Here is a 14,660-nt window from a genome sequence, read left to right as displayed (position 1 = left end):
CGGCTACAGGGGCGAAACGAGCACGGGAGCTACGGGAAAAGGAAGAGGAGCTCACAGCGGGGTCGGAGAGGGGGTCAGCGAGCTCGGGGAGGTCCTGGCGGCGGCGAATCAATCGGAGATGGCTCGGGTGCCTGAGGTTGAAGACGAGGGCGAAGACGGCATTCGGCGGCGGTTGGAGTCGCGTGGGTCGGCGGGGAGGTGCAGGGCGACGAGGCGGAGCTATTGGGCTCGTCGGAGGGGCGAGGGGGTGGCTCTGGTGGCAACTACAGTGATCGGCAGCGAGGTTCGCGCTCGGCCATCACGGGGGAGAGTGAGAGAGACGAGGGGGAGAGTGTGAGAGGATGAGAGGGGGACGTGGGGGTCGCGTGGCACCCCTAGGCATCTCCAGGCGTCGGCGGAAGCAGGAGGTGGCCGGCGTGTGGCCGCGGGCGCCGGCCACGCGCTCCGCGTCCTTCTGGCGCGAGGAGGACGACGACTGGCAGGGCCAGTTGGCTGGGCCGAGCCAGGTGGGCTGGGCCAGCACAGGTAAGGCCCAGGTAGCTTCCCTCTCTCTCTTTTTTTCTAATTTGTTTAAGTTTTTCTATTTAACTGCAACTGTTCGGCTTTAATTAAAGTACTAAAACGTTTCCAAAAATCCTGAAAATAATTGTGGGCTCTGTTTACATTATTTCCAACAGCAAACATTTATTTCCAGAATTATTTGGGCATTTAAATTATTTTATAGCATTTAAATGCCCAAATTCAAATACTTATGATTTAATTCAATGACCTTCTGTTGACCTAGAAAAATGTGCACCAATTTTGCCAGAGGTTTTAACCCAAGACAAAGAGGGTGAACTTTTTAGAAGGGCATTTCAGGTTCATTGAAAATAATTTTAGTAAACCCTAGTTGTTTCCCGGGGGGGCGTTGGGGGTTTCTGCCTTCCCCATTTCAAATTTAAGAGAAATTTAAACATGATGCACACTCTAATGCTTGAACTAGCTAGGGTGTGACAACTCACCCCCACTCAAAAGAATCTCCTCCCGAGATTTAGGATCCTCCGGGAAGAAGGTGGGGTACTCAAGTCGAAGACGATCCTCCCTTTCCCAAGTGGCTTCTTTCTCGGAATGGTGTGACCATTGAACCTTGAGAAACTTGATATTCTGACATCGAGTGGTACGCTCGGCCTGATCAAGGATACGAACGGGATATTCCCGATAGGAGAGGTTATCTTGTAGATCAAGCGTTTCGTGGTCCACTCCACGGATAGGATCCGCGAAGCAACGCCTGAGTTGTGAAACGTGGAAGACATCGTGAACTCTAGAAAGATGCGGAGGTAGTTCCAATTGGTAGGCAACTTCTCCTCATTTGTCAAGAATGCGAAAGGGTCCAATGTAACGAGGAGCCAATTTGCCTTTGATACCGAATCGATGGGTTCCCTTTAATGGAGTAACCCGAAGGTAAGCCTTCTCGTCGAATTCATAAGTCATAGGCTTATGTTTACGATCATATTGACTCTTTTGACGAGATTGGGCTGTTTTCAATTTCTCACGAATAACGCGAACCTGCTCTTCTGCTTCCTGAATCATATCCGGGCCAAAGAGTTGTCTTTCCCCGATTTCTGACCAGTTAAGAGGCGTTCGACATTTTCGTCCATAGAGAACTTCGAAAGGAGCCTTGCCTAAGCTGGCTTGATAACTATTGTTATAAGCAAACTCCGCGAATGGAAGGCATTTCTCCCAACTCATTCCGAATGATATGATAGAAGCTAGGAGCATATCTTCCAGAATTTGATTGACTCGTTCCACTTCACCACTTGATTGAGGATGGAAGGCGGTGCTAAAGGAGAGACGAGTTCCCATAGAATTTTGGAAACTTTCCCAAAATCAAGAGGTGAAGAGACTTCCACGGACTGAGTTAATTTCCAATGGAACACCATGAAGAGACACTATTCGGGAGATGTATAAATCGGCTAGCTGGCTAGCGGTGATACTCTCACGAACAGGTAGAAAGTGGGCTACTTTGGAAAGTTGGTCGATCACGACGAAGATGGCATTATTCCCTCTCTTGGTCCTGGGAAAACCAGTGATGAAATCCATACTGATTTTATCCCATTTCCACTCGGGAATAGCCAAAGGTTGAAGGGTGCCAGCAGGCCGTTGATGCTCTGCTTTAACACGACGACAAACGTCGCAAATTAGCAATGTATTGAGCGATTTCTCTCTTCATCCTAGTCCACCAAAACCTCTGGCGTAGGTCTTGATACATTTTAGTACTACCGGGATGAATGGTGAGAGGGGATTCATGAGCTTTCTTAAGGATCAACTGGCGCAGATGTTGTTTCTTGGGAACCACCAAACAGATCTCGAAGAAGACAGCACCTCGCTCATTCATGGAGAAACATTTAGCAACTCCGCTAGCGATGTTTTCCTTAATCCGTGATATGCCCTTATCATACCGCTGGGCGGTTATGATTTGATCCATAAGGGTAGGTTTCACCACCAGGGTGGATAGGAATGCTCGAGGAACAATGTGAAGGTTAAGCCTACGGAATTCCTCATGGAGAGATGGTTGACTCTGTTGTAACATCAGGTTGTTACAATAGGATTTACGGCTTAGTGCATCAGCCATGACATTGGCTTTGCCCGGGGTGTAAGTTATTCCTAAGTCGTAATCCGAGATCAACTCAACCCAACGTCTTTGCCTGAGATTCAAGTCTGGTTGGGTGAAGATATATTTCAAACTTTGGTTATCGGTGAAGATCTCGCAACGATTACCGAGGAGGTAATGTCGCCAGGTTTTAAGTGCATGGACTACAGCTGCAAGCTCTAGATCATGTGTGGGATAATTTTCCTCATGTGGGTGTAATTGCCGTGAGGCATAGGCAATTACCTGACGATCCTGCATGAGTATGCAACCTAGTCCTTGTCGCGAGGCGTCGCAATAGATAATAAAGTCCTTGGAGAAATCTGGTGGTACCAGCACGGGAGCAGATGTCAGGCGTCTTTTCAATTCCTGAAAACTGAACTCGCACTGTGGAGTCCACTCGAACTTTTTATCTTTCTTGAGGAGTTCAGTTAGAGGTTTAGCAACCTTGGAGAAATTCTCGACGAAGCGGCGGCAATAGCTCGCTAAGCCAAGGAAACTTCGAACTTGCTTGACCGTCTCAGGTGGAGTCCAATCAAGGACGGCTTGAACTCGCTCGGGATTGACAGCAATACCCTTGCCAGAGATTACATGGCCTAGATAGGTCACTTCTGGCAACCAAAATTCACACTTGGAGAATTTGGCATAAAGGCGATGCTCTCGAAGTTTCATCAATACCAACCTTAGATGTTCGGCATGTTCCTCTTCATTCTTGGAGTAGATGAGTATGTCATCGAGGTATACCACGACGAATTTATCCAAGTATTCCATGAAAACCGAGTTCATTAACCGGGAGAAGGTGGCTGGGGCATTGGTTAAACCGAAGGACATCACGGTGTACTCGTATTGGCCATAACGAGTAACAAAGGCCGTTTTGGGAATGTCCCCATTTCTGATTTTGATTTGATGGTAGCCCAACCTCAGATCCATCTTGGAAAAGACTGAGGATCCAGCGAGCTGATCATACAGATCGTTGATCCTGGGAAGCGGATATTTGTTCTTGATGGTGACCAAATTGACAGGTCGGTAATCCACAACCATTCGATCCGTTCCATCCTTCTTCTTAACGAAGAGGATGGGGCAAGCCCAAGGAGAGGAACTAGGACGGATGAAACCCTTTTTCAAGGACTCATCGAGTTGGTTCTTAAGCTCGGCTAGTTCTAAGGGTGCCATCTTGTAGGGTCTTCTAGAAATTGGAACGGTTCCTGGAACAAGGTCTATCACAAACTCAACATCCCTGTCAGGTGGAACACCTGGCAGTTCTTCTGGAAAGACATCCGGAAAGTCTCGGACTTGCTCTTCGACGGTGTATTCGGGATACCAACGGTAACCCGTCTCGATCATTACCCGGACTAACATAGCAGTATGACCGGGAACGTCGAGGCACCAGGTCAGGCGAACCACTTGGTTTTGAACACGAGTGGCCATCTGAAAGCACAACCACAATGCAAAGACATCAGAATTTCTAGGGAAAATTGGACAGCATAACAGCTGTAAATTCTCAGAAAAAGATTTGTATCCACATCAGTTCGCAATACCACTCAACATCATCATATCAAGGTTATGATCCAATTAGCAACATACTAAGAATAGTAGAAACTGAACTGGGACTTGTAACAATAATCCTATAAGCTACTACGGATTAGTCACACGTGAACCTGATAGAAGAAGAGAGCCTAGTCCTTAACCCACGTTGAATGAGAAGAGAATGACTCAGATCAGAGGCATAGGGTAAAGGAGTAAAAGAGCCTTACGTTCCCTCCCACAATCAATTCCCCTACATATAACTAAAGCATTTCTAGACTCGACATCGACCAGTTTGGCTCAACGAACCTACAGGCAGTCCGGCTCTGATACCAACGCTATCAGGACCCCGATTCCAAGTCACATCGATCTAGCCGGTAACACCTCATATCACTTTGCGGCCTCACGCACGGTATCCCACGGGTGTCGCCTTACCATGGCCCGAGACCGTTTGCGCCTTTTGGCTCACGTATATGATAGTGTCGCTAGCATCCATATGACAGAGAACCCGGGCCAACATGGCTAGTCGTGAACCCAAAGCGGCACAGACCTATGGAGATAGGCATACATGAATCACATCGAGCATGTCGGTCATCAGCGAGTGATTCCGGGCTGTAGCACTGGGCTAACAGGACTCCGGGGAACCCGGGCTATAGCAGGCTAGGCAGGACTCCGGATATCACCGCGTGACATTTCCCCGAAGGGACAGACATAGGAACGAAGTGAAACACATGCCGGCCAGTCAAGTGTCCTGAGCAGTAGTGCTGGGCTAGCAGGACTCCGGTGAACCGGGCTGTAGCGGACTACTATGGCTCGAGGAACACTAGACTACATTTCCCCATAACAAAGGCTGCCAAGGATAAACAACTAGATTGTCAGATCCCACTCATACCAGGCATTTCAATCATACACACAATATGCCCGATATGAGTACATACAACATGGCATCACAACAAAACTCTACAACTCAAGTACTTTATTTAAAGGCTCCAGAGAGCCATACATAACATGTTCATACAGATAGGGGTCACATGACCCGACACTCAAGTCATACAATCATACAAGCACATGCGGAAGCAACTAGTCTGAGTACAGACTCTAGAAAGAAAGAAGGCTTCTCGAAGCCTGTCTATCTACATAGGGCCCTCCATGGCCAGGATCACCACCTGGGTGGCTAGTCACTCGTCGACGTCAAGGTCTACGTAGAACCCATTGGAGGGGGCGGTGTTGTCGTCTGAAAACAGTAATTAAGCAAACATGAGTACAAAGGTACTCAGCAAGTCTTACATCAGAACCTACTATACATGCTTATTCTCAAAAAGGTGGTGGGGTTAATGCAGCAAGCCAGCTTTAACTCTTGGCTAAGCTATCCTACGGAACTTCACCAGTAAAATAGTTTTCGCACACGAGTCCACTACTCACCAACACAATACTCCACCGGGGATCCTCCCTCGTCATCCTACGAGGGGGCCATCCTCGGTACTCACACTTATCTTGAGTCTTTTATTAGTATCCATTAACTTGTCTATGAACTGTATAGGCAACCAAGTAGTCCTTTACCGCGGACGCGGCTATTCGAATAGTTTTATACCCTGTAGGGGTGTACTTCTTCATACACGCTTTCACCACTTACCGCCGCTTACACGACATGTACTCGGCAACCTTCAAGCGGAAGCCCAGCGAGGGTGTCGGCCACGGCCTACCTAAACACTTAAGTCTCTAGTCCAGGTTTATCGCCTATCCAGGTTCCATCCGCAGAGAGTCCGGCCGAGGTTTCCACATACGGCCCCGAACGATGTGAACAGGGTCCCGAGAAGCCAAACGGGCGCCCGGCATACCCGGCCACGGTGTATCTACCGCAACATAGCCCACCCCTAGGGTCAGTGCTACGCACGGCCGCCAACACATAACCTACAAACACCAGAAACTATTTGCAACTCCTGGACAGAGTACTAGGGTGGTTAAGAAGCCGAGAGGGTCAATTAAGGATCCCAATGCATGGTAGTAGCTGAATCTTAAATCACACATACAGATCTCAGTTCTTAGGGATGGCCTCAATGAAACAACCCACCATGTACTCCTACATGGCCTCTCATCGATACTTTTACAAAAACATGTTCAACACATCCCTCACATTACCGGCATAAGCATTTCACTCTGGCCCATCACCCAGATGAACCAGACCTGACACAACTCTAAGCATAGCAGGCATAGCAAGGTAGGAATCACATACATGGCTCAATCAACTCCTACACATGCTAGTGGGTTTCATCTAGTTACTGTGGCAATGACAGGTCATGCAGAGGATAAGGGTTCAACTACCGTAGCACACAGCAGTTTGAATCGCGTTGTCTTAATGCAGTAAACAAGAGCAGAAGCGAGAACATGGGTTTGTATCGAAATGATCAATGGTTGCTTGCCTGATGGAGTGGTAGTGGGATACTGCCCTTCAGTTGGATACTCGTGAATATCCTCGGAGGCAGAACCTACCACGAAGAACACATCGGAACACAATCAACACATGACGATATGCAACAATATGATGCATGCTATGACATGGCAATATGAATGTGTCTTGGTCTAATGCAAGTTATAATAGAACGGAATGAACTTATTTGAATCAAAGATTCAAATATTAGCTCATTAAACATGGCCTTAATAGTGCATTTCCTTATTCTGCTTAAACAGCAAGGTAAACTTGTTTTGTCATGCATGAAACCATTACAGATGGATAGATTGAATTTTTCTGATCATTTTTCATATATAAATCTTTGCATTTGGAGTTATGGTTGATTTTCTATGATTTTTAGAAGTTTTGACTATTTTCTGGAATTTCCTGTATAAGAATAATTCCAGTAATTTAATTATTGCGTCAGCATTACGTCAGAGTGACGTCAGTGGTCAACGGGAATGTCCAGGTCAAACCTGACTGGTGGGACCCGCGTGTCAGTAGTTAATTAAGCTAATTATCTTTAGTTAAAACTAATCTGATTTAGTTAACAGAGTGGGCCCACTTGTCATTGACTCAGGGGAGTCAAACTGGGGTCAAACCCCTGGTCAGCGGGGCTAATCCCGCCAGCGTTGAGCCACCGGCGAGGCCGAGACGGCGTAGGGCTTCGGATTTGGTCCCCTGGTGACCAAATCAACGGCGGAGACGTGCTACGCGTAGCTGGGGCTCGCGCGCATCTAGTGGGGCAAGTGGGAGGAGCTGGGGTGGAGCGAGCTCGCCGGAATCGAGCTCGTGGCGGCGGCCGGAGTTCGGGCGGGGTTGGTTTCGAGGCTACGGTGCACGGGAGAAGGAGCTGGTGGTGGCTACGGGTTCCTGGTGCTGCGCTGGGCTCAACGGTGGGCTTGGCTTCGAGCCACTGTGGCTCTGGCCACGACGGCGCCTTGGCCGGCGGCGGGGAGCTCTCGGGTGCGGTGGAGGTGGCGGCTACAGGGGCCAAACGAGCACGGGAGCTACGGGAAAAGGAAGAGGAGCTCACAGCGGGGTCGGAGAGGGGGTCAGCGAGCTCGGGGAGGTCCTGGCGGCGGCGAATCGACCGGAGATGGCTCGGGTGCCCGAGGTTGAAGACGAGGGCGAAGACGGCGTTCGGCGGCGGTTGGAGTCACGTGGGTCGGCGGGGAGGTGCAGGGCGACGAGGCGGAGCTATTGGGCTCGTTGAAGGGGCGAGGGGGTGGCTCTGGTGGCAACTACGGCGATCGGCGACGAGGTTCGCGCTCGGCCATCACGGGGGAGAGTGAGAGAGACGATGGGGAGAGTGCGAGAGGATGAGAGGGGGACGTGGGGGTTGCGTGGCACCCCTAGGCATCTCCAGGCATCGGCGGAAGCAGGAGGTGGCCGGCGTGTGGCCGCGGGCGCCGGCCACGCGCTCCGCGTCCTTCTGGCGCGAGGAGGACGACGACTGGCAGGGCCAGTCGGCTGGGCCGAGCCAGGTGGGCTGGGCTAGCACAGGTAAGGCCCAGGTAGCTTCCCTCTCTCTCTTTTTTTCTAATTTGTTTAAGTTTTTCTTTTTAACTACAACTGTTGGGCTTTAATTAAAATACTAAAACGTTTCCAAAAATCCTGAAAATAATTGTGGGCTCTGTTTAGATTATTTCCAACAGCAAACATTTATTTCCAGAATTATTTGGGCATTTAAATTATTTTATAGCATTTAAATGCCCAAATTCAAATACTTATCATTTAATTCAATGACCTTTTGTTGACCTAGAAAAATGTGCACCAATTTTGCCAGAGTTTTTAACCCAAGACAAAGAGGGTGAACTTTTTAGAAGGGCATTTCAGGTTCATTGAAAATAATTTTAGTAAACCCTAGTTGTTTCCAGGGGGGTGTTGGGGGTTTCTGCCTTCCCCATTTCAAATTTAAGAGAAATTTAAACATGATGCACACTCTAATGCTTGAACTAGCTAGGGTGTGACAGTCATCCTCCCGAATCATGATAAATCACCATGACGTCACTTGCTATTTAAAAATTATACATCTCACCTTTAGTTAATGAGCTCCGAAAATTGAGGTGACTGCTCCGTTATATATCCGATTTTCGGGCTCCTTGATTCTCGCGCCTGTCACCTCTCCATTTACCTTATAAATAGGGCCAAGGGTCATTTTCGTTTTCCCCCTTTACCTCCTCGCTTCTTATTCCTCCTCGCGACGTCCCTGCACTCGAGCGCCGCCGCCATCGTCGAACTTCACCTCTGCATCTCTGTTGGCCGCTACATCGACCTGGTTGCATCAGAGAGACGCGGCGCACCTCCGCTACCTCAACAGCTGCTGTAAGCCCTTCCTTCCTTCCTTTGTAGATCCATTAGGGTTCATATCGCTTTCCTCGTGTTCTTCGTTAGTCCATAGATAGCAGAGCTCGATCTTGACGTGTTCCGCACAGTAGCTATGGTACTCCCTATCTCGGCTATTTAAACCAAACCTTAAATACCTAATAACTTGATCTGGACCTTTTGTGAACTGCTTCGGGACCAAACCTTTTTAAGTCTCAATATTTTTCCTTTTCCCAACTTACGGTAGATCCAAAATTTCAATGCAATCTTGTGAAACCTGTTTTACCTTACTTAGTCGTTCTTGCCTTAGATCTGTATCTTCCTTATCACATAGGCAGTTTACCCTTGTAGAGAGCAATCTATTATATACCATTAGTCCCCTTGTAAACCGGCAATCCCTTTATCTCCATTTTCATACTCCGGTTTAATAATATGTGTATACCTCTGTTTCCGCTTATCGCTTTGTCATTCATAATTGTATCAGCCTCTGGTTAACCAATTTCATATACTTGGATTCCTTTATCCTGTTGTACCTTATGCATCACCATGAATGAATTGTAAACCGGCATTTCTTTCCAGCTTTTCACTTGCAATGGCCAAGCAGTTTTATTCCTGCAACTGGGTTCCCTCCCGGGTTACAAAGGAGCAACTAAATGGAATGGTCAAGATTGGTACCTTACCAGAGAAAAATGAAATCTGGTGGCGAGTTCCTGGGCCGGAGAATCCTCCTACTCCCAAGCGGGGTGAACTAGTGGTGTTTGTTGATCACATAGGCCATGGCTTTAAACTGCCCGGATCGAAGTTTTTTTGAGATGTACTAGCCAGCTTTCGGCTCCACCCTCAAGATATTGGACCCAACACGGTATCCAATATATGCAACTTTGAAGTCTTTTGTGAAGCGTACCTTCAAGAAGAACCAATTATCGAGCTGTTCCAGGATTTCTTTCATTTAAACCGTCGCACTGAGTTTGTGGACGGACCCAATACTGAACTTAGCGGTGTCTCAATTCATAAAAGGAAAGAGGTTGAGTTTCCTCATGCCAAACTTCACAGTCACCCAAAAGAGTGGAATCAAACATGGTTCTACTGCAGAGATACCTCTCCGGAAGATGAAAACCCTTTGCCGGGTTATCGCACTCACCGGCTTGCTAACACTCATCTGCTTCCGCCGCGACTAAGTGCCCAGGAATGGGACCCGTACGCACCTCAACTCGCCAAGCTGAGAGCCTTCTTGGCCAATGGTTTAACAGGTGTAGACTTCGTTCCTTGCTAGATATCCTGGAGTATCTTGCCGTTAAGTCGCCGCTCTGGCTTAATGTGCGAGTATATTGGTGAAGTAGAAGACTCCCAACGTCATATCAATATTCAGCTAATAGATGAAGAAGTCACTGAGTCTGTCAAGAAAATGTTGAATGAAACGGAAGTTGTCTGCCGCCAAACCAGACTAAACCCCTTTTACACGCAAAACAAACCGTCTGTTGTAAGTATTGTTCTTCCGCTTTACACTTGATATATTTGGACTGCACAATCTTTGAATACCCTCTGCTTATTTTTAAACAGGGTGATGATCTGTTCTGGAAAAAGAAACCTCAAGAGAAAGCGGCAACGCCTTCCCTTCCTAAAAAAAAAGCCATCAAGAAAACCACCAAGAGGAAGGCACCTGAACCCATCGGTTTCGAGCTTGATGACGACCCGGATGAACCGGAAGTAGAGGTAGAACTTGATTCACTTGGTTCACTTTTCATGCATCTCATTGACAATGATATTTATCAGGAGGACGTTTAAGGCAGCCAACCTGACGATGCATAGCTAATTATCCTTTCCTCTGGTTCAGACTCTCTGCCAACACAAAAAACCCGTCAAGCACTCCGGAAAGTAAGATTTTCTCATGCTCTTGCTCACTTGGATCCAACATTTATTTTGAAGAAGCAGCAGCACGAGGCTCGCCGCACAACCCGGCACAGCGGCCAAAAGGTCACTTCGACCGGTTTAACAGACACCCCGGTTCGAAAACGCCAATCTGAGGTCTCACCCACTTCTGACACTTCTTATCCCAAGGCAGGCTATTTCCGACAACCTCTTAATCCGTCCGATTCGAATTATCAGGTGACACCTCCTTCATTCTCTAGCAAATCAACAGCGACCCAACTCCCTCCTCTCAAAACCGTGGTTGGGTAAGTATTTCAATCAATCTTTTGATGTTTCACACTTTATATGCTATGCTAACCTTTGCATATTGTTTTGTTTAGCGCCAAAGACAGACCTAGTAAAAAGGCTCGGGTGAATAATCCGCCCGAAGACCATGTGGTTACTGAACTGGAGAAAACTGCAGGACCGGAGGGTCCAAATACTGAGGCCACATTTGGTAAACCACCCCCTCAAGATCATAATGCTGATGAACAAGCAGTAGTTGATACTGTTGTGCCAGATGATGAACCGGCGAATCCAATCCGGACTAATGACAGACCTTCTAGTCCAGTGAGAACTACTGACATTCCATCAACTCCAGAAAAGGTTGCTGGAGACAAAGAAGATGAGGTTATATTTACCGGTATTGGGCACACCTCTCCTGGCCAACCTGTTGTATTGGCGAAACATAGTGCCAAAGAAGAACGTGCTGCCATGGAGAAATACAAGTGGAGCACCGATTTATCAAGCTATGCACAATTCAGTGCTCAAGAACTCCACTCTGGCTTCCTAAACCGTCTGCACTCAAACCGTGATTATGAAGCCGGTTTGGTGAATCTAATGAAGGAGCGCTATGAGGTATTGACATAACTTTTCCTTTCTTAAGTCCAATTGTAAATAACAAATCTAGTAGCCCCCAAGGGCCGGTTTATGATAGCAAGCATAAATCGGGACTTTGTAATATCTCAACCATTGCATGCTTATCCTCCATATGTCAGGTAATCCTGTGAAATAAACCGGTACTTAAGCGTTGTATTCCTGTAGTTTTCATCTGTGTAGCCCCCAAGAGCCGGTTTATCTTTCCAAGGTAAACCGGGTCTTTAATCAATGCTTCAACTTTGAACAGATGTACATTAGCCCCCAAGTGTCAAGGATAATGCGTGCATTGTACTTGGGACTTTGCAAAAAAATTTGATGATAGAGCCAATAGGCATTAGCCCCCAAGTACAAAGTGCATAACTTGTTATACGCTTGGTACTTCAAAAATACATAGCCCATTGATGATATATCTTGCCTTTGTAGGCCGAACTGAGTAAGAAGGATGCTCAAACCGCTGATCTTCAGGAGAATATTAAATCTCAGCAAGCGGAGGCTTCCAAGGCCAAGGAAGAGTTGACAAATGCCTTAGCAGCCATGGAAAAGCTGAAAGAAACCTTTAACAAAGAGCGTGTAGACTGGGAGACAGAGAAGGCCGGTTTAACAAAGAAAGCCGAAGACGCAGAAGTGGCCCTGAAGCCGGTGGTTGAAGAACTGACCGGTTTAAAACGACAGATTAATGACATGACCTCTGCTGTATTTGGTGAGTATCCTCATATGAAGTTTTTCCAATTCATAATGTCTTATCAATGGCCGGTTTACTGATGCTTTACCATGACAGGAGCCCGCATCACTCATCTGGGTGCCGACATGCGGATGAAGCTTAAAGCGGCCTATACTTTGATAGAACAGCTATATTCTGGATCCCAGCAAGCCATTTGCGCTACAGCTTATAACAAGCCTCCTCCAACACTGATAAGAGAAACCATCGAAAAGTTAGCCATGCTTCCTGGCCGGTTGGATGAACTGAAGAGATCAGCCGCAAGGTCAGGTGCTCTGACCGCGCTAATCCGGACCAAGGCGTGGATTCCAGATCTTGAACCGGCAAATATCGGCCAAGGCTACCCCATCGTGAAGGAAGATGGCACAAATTTCAACAACGATGATCTCCGAAGGCTGACAAAGGAAATGCGGCCTATAGCGAGCAAATTGGCGGATGACACAGATCTATCTCATTATCAACCGGTTTACGATGTTGAGGGGAAAAGATAGCCCGTGCCGATTCATAATGTAGAAGATCTTGTTCCGCCAATCCGTAAGCACACTTACGCTCCTGACATTGACCCTTCCAACCTTATTCATGAAGAAGCCATTTTTCAAGCCTTAACTGGAATCAATTGGTCAACGCTTGATTTCCAGTGACTGGGTAGGGATGAGGAGAATGTGACCGCTCAAGATGACCCTCAATCGTCAAGCTGTCCAGATGAGGAATCATAAACCGGAGGCCGGTTTATCAGTTGCAGTCTGCCACTCCTATTAAAACAATTATTCAATTTGGGCTGGTTAAAGCGCCTTGTAATATGATAGCGTGAACACTTTATCTATCATGCCATCGAGCATGTTTGTTTTGCTTGATGCTGAGAACTTGCCATGCCTTTGGTATCTAACCTATGCATAGTCCATTAGGGCTTTTATTTAACTTGTTCCTGCATATAAGAACTTGAAAGTGTCCTAGTGGTTTACCACTGGACGTGTCATGATGCCAAAAAAATATATACATAACTTGTATGGATAACCAAGATTGTAATAACCAGATATAAAATAGATGATACCTATGATATATCTCGTTGGCTGACCAACCGTTGGTATAGTAAGGGTGAAAACACCAATCTGGAGTATTGATGACTCCTTTCCCTCTTGCTAGTTCATATAAAAACCATACCAGTTTATGATAACCACCGGTTTGTTCGTATAATGCTGGTGACCTCTAGTCAAAACCGGACCGGAGCAACTTACTGCCGGTTTAGAATGGATCATGTGCTGACAATTGAGCGTTGAAAGCCATGTCGGGTTGTAATAAACACTGGTTTATCAGAAAATATTCATAAATCCCTTATCAAAAGATGTTTAAAATAGCAAATCCAAAAGAAATATGCAAGGCTTTTCATGGGCTACCAGGCCCTAAATTGAGGCTTTTCATGGGTTGCCAGGCCGCTGAGTTATACCATTTTTCAAAGCCTTTTAAGATGGACCTCAATCTTTAACCAATCACCGGTTTAACTTTGACAAGTTCAGGGTCTATGAGATTGACTTGTCAAATGTTCGATGGGTCATACCAGGTTTACCTGGTTGGAGTGGCTTACTTAAAAAAGGCAGGATAACCCGGGGTTTTAGGTGAATACACCTAGCTTCCAAGCCTGGCTTGATAGCCTATTACAAGGGTGCAAGCACGTTGTTCTTTGAGAAGCAAGGAGCCCCCAAGTAACTTTTGAGCTATGTTCAGTGGTTACCTATGTTTGAGTTGTGCTTTATGCAACATACTCTCTTTAGTTCCACATAATTTCCTTTTGGCTTTAAGCCTATCAAAAAGGTGTAGCTATGGTGTAAATACAACCAAGGCCCCTAGTGATCTCCCTTTTTGGTCTTAAGCCGATCAAGAGGTGTAGCTACGGTTGGAATACGACCAAGCCCCCTAGTGATTTCCTTATATCTGTGTGGCTTTGTAGGCCGGGTTAATAGAACTCCGCTTTGTAAGTAGAAGCCCCCATGGAACCACACATGATGTAAAAAAGAACAGAGACCCTGCTTTAGCTGAGGCTCCGGTTTATTATATAATATATACATTGTCATAAGTATGTACATAAGAAGAGCCTGTGGCTCAAGTATAGTAAGGCCGAAGAAGAGCTATATTCCATGGCCGTTGGGTCTCCTCCTCCGATTTGCGTGAGTCTTTGTGCTCTCAAACATCGATAAGGTAGTATGACCCGTTGTGCAGGTTTTTGCTGACCA

The sequence above is a fragment of the Triticum urartu genome, chromosome 3A (assembly GCF_056163025.1).
Source record: "Triticum urartu cultivar PI428250 chromosome 3A, HENAU_Tu73, whole genome shotgun sequence".
NCBI lineage: Eukaryota > Viridiplantae > Streptophyta > Magnoliopsida > Poales > Poaceae > Triticum > Triticum urartu.
This window is presented reverse-complemented; position numbering follows the sequence as displayed.